Source organism: Kogia breviceps, chromosome 7, assembly GCF_026419965.1.
Source record: "Kogia breviceps isolate mKogBre1 chromosome 7, mKogBre1 haplotype 1, whole genome shotgun sequence".
NCBI lineage: Eukaryota > Metazoa > Chordata > Mammalia > Artiodactyla > Physeteridae > Kogia > Kogia breviceps.
This window is the reverse complement of record NC_081316.1, coordinates 111,896,555-111,899,655: the sequence shown is the minus strand read 5'-3', so window position 1 is coordinate 111,899,655 and position 3,101 is coordinate 111,896,555. Positions and strand designations below refer to the sequence as shown.

The 3,101-nt window shown below is 42.1% G+C and overlaps 1 pseudogene; it reads right to left on the bottom strand.

The window, feature by feature from the left end:
* Window positions 1-1,755: 1,755 nt before the first annotated feature.
* Window positions 1,756-2,666, bottom strand: LOC131760405 (olfactory receptor 8C8-like; annotated as a pseudogene).
* Window positions 2,667-3,101: the final 435 nt, after the last annotated feature.

The window sequence follows — 3,101 nt, the reverse complement described above, 5'->3', positions numbered from 1 at the left end:
TGCTGCCACCCTTAGAAACAAAATTTTACCTACCATGATGCATTTTGGGGTTCTAAAAATGCCACAGCCGCTTTGCGGGCACACCTAATTTATTTACTTGGTTTTATTATCTTCTACTAACACATGCATAGGTTACATTTTGGAGACAGGTTTTAAATTTCATGTATATAATAAGTAGTACAACACATCCCTATTTTATCTTAGTTTCTGAAGGTAAAATTGCATGCTTTTCCTAATTTATTTTGTAACCAAACCAAACAGTTCTTCTTTTTTCCAAAAGGGATCCAAACTCTTCAGGAGGAACATGTTAGTTTGCAAACAGGAGTGCTGGTTACCTGAAACAGTCAATTTGAAAGACACCTATGTTATAATAGACCCAGGAAAACCCCAAAGCTGAGGGATTCCATCACCACTAGACCTGCCTTATCGGAAATGCAGAAGGTTGTACTTCAAACTGGAAAAAGAATGGCATTTCCTTCTACTGCATCAAACCAGACTCTTCACCGTTTTGAAGACTTATGGCCACAAATTTTAAGAAAACTCATTTTCTGGAAAAAAAGGAAGTTTTTACTAACAAAAACTTTTAGTTTGCTTTAGAGAAAAAATCTGTATCAAACAAGTTCAAACTATTAATTTCATGAATATTTATTTTACCAGATTCTAGTCTAACCATGTAGGAGAAAGGAGTAAACACTAGGTGGTCAAATTCTATTTGATTAGACAGAGATGTAAACAAAATTATGTACATGTACATTACATATTATGTACATATCTGATACAGGTATATATACACGTATCAGATATGTACATAACATATGTATCCGTTATGTACATATCTGATACATGTATATATACATATATATCACACCCCTGATGCTATTACGACGAGTCAGACTAAATTGATTTAAAGTAACTAGGTTCATTTCTCTCAGTTCCTAATTGGTATTAACCCATTCCATATTTATAAGCTAATACTTGTGATCCCTGTTAACTAAGCATAAATATCTCATAGATACTATTGAAGCTTTGCTGAGTTTGGAAATGCAGTACTATAGAAACCATGACTAAAAAAGCACTGAAATTCTAGAAAATTTATAACTTACACAGAAGGAACTCCTCAAATGGTTAAAAAACAGAAAGGGCTACATTAACATTGTTTTTAGGGAAAACAAAGGGGGGTGGCCGCATCAGACCACATTCATGCTTATGTATGAAAAGTACGTGGAAAGAGGCAAAGTGGGAGGGGGTGTGAAAAGGAGTAGGAATCAAGCTGAGTCTCTGGAGCCCACTGTTAAGAATAAAGCTCATTCAGGGAGTAAGCATGGAGCTGAGAACAATCATGAGACTCAATAATATTTGCATGTTTAAATGGCATGATTAGTCAGAAAATGGGATCTAAGGCAAAAACCTTGTTCTGGGGCTTCCCTGGTGGCGCAGTGGTTGAGAATCCGCCTGCCGATGCAGGGGTCACGGGTTCGTGCCCTGGTCCGGGAAGATCCCACATGCCGCGGAGCACCTAAGCCCGTGAGCCATGGCCGCTGGGCCTGCGCGTCCGGAGCCTGTGCTCCACAACGGGAGAGGCCACAGCAGTGAGAGGCCCACATACAGCAAAAAAAAAAAAAAAAAAAAACCTTGTTCTGAAGAAAATTATGGGAAAACACATTCTCTCTCTCTCACTCACACACACACACACACACACACACACACACACACACACACACACACACAACAACAACCCAGCAATATTGGTTCTGCTTAGTTCGCAACTCTCTTTAGGGTTTTCTTCAGAGCAAGTTTGACATCCTTGTTCCTTAGACTGTAGATGAGGGGGTTCAACATGGGGACTATATTGGTATGAAATACTGAGAAGAACTTCTCCTGGCCCACAGAACCATCAGAAAAGGTGTTGAGATGTGTGAACAACCCAGAACCACAGAAGAGGGCAAACAGTTATTATGTGGGAGCCACAAGTACTGAGGGCTTTGGACCAAGCCTGAGCTGATGAGATGTGGAGGATGTTGGAGAGGATGAAAGCATAAGAAACAAAAATAATGACGCTACATATTATTACAACTGTGCTCACAATAATGGAATCCACCAGCTCACTAGCACCAGTGCTGCTGCAGGACAGCTGGAGGAGGGGGAAGATGTCACACATGTAATGGCTGATGATGCTGGAACCACAAAGGGATAATCTGACCATGTGCCCCATGTGGGCCATGGCACCAGCAAACGCCACTACATATGAACCAAACATCAGCAAAGAAGAGACCTGAGGGGACATGGTGACTGTGTACAAAAGGGGCTTACAGATGGACGCGTAGCGATCATAGGCCATGGCTGTCAACACATAGCATTCAGAATGGACAAAGAAACAGCAAAGAAAAACCCAGCAGAGTCATGCATCCTGCAAAGGAGATGATGTTCTCCGACACACAGCTCATCAGCAGTTTAGGCGTAATGACCAAGGAGTGGCAGAGATCTATGAAGGCCAGGCTGAAGACCAAACAATACATGGGAGTGTGAAGATGAACGTTCAGGCATATCTGATTAATTAAGCTCAAATTCCCTACCACAGTGACCATATAGTTCAATAAGAAGAGGAAGAAGAGGGGTATCTGGAGTTGATTTTGGTCTGCAAGTCCTACCAGGATGAACTGAGTCATTTTCCACAGACATTACCGGCAGGGATGTGATCTGTGAGGAAATGAGAAAACAACGTCACATCAAGAAGAGACTGAAATCCTTTCTTTCTAGACCGAGAACTTGTTCCATGGGGGCTCCAGTGTGACTGTTGGGACAGCAGTCTAGAAGAGCCAGAGTGACAACTCCGTCTCTTTCAACTTTCTTCTCTCATCTGTCCTTTCCTTCCATGTTTTCAAATCTCAGGTGCAACTCCTCACCTCCCTTGGACTGACACGATCCAGGAAAAAGCCTTTCAGCAGGGGTCCAAAGTGATGTCCACATCTGAGAGATAAGGAAACAGTATCTTGAAGAGATGAGTAGGCTGGCCAAGGCCATACAGCAAGAGAGGAAAGGAGTTCAGAGTGGTCCCCGGGACTCCTTCCTACGGAAATTCCTGAAGCTTGGGACAGTGAGGT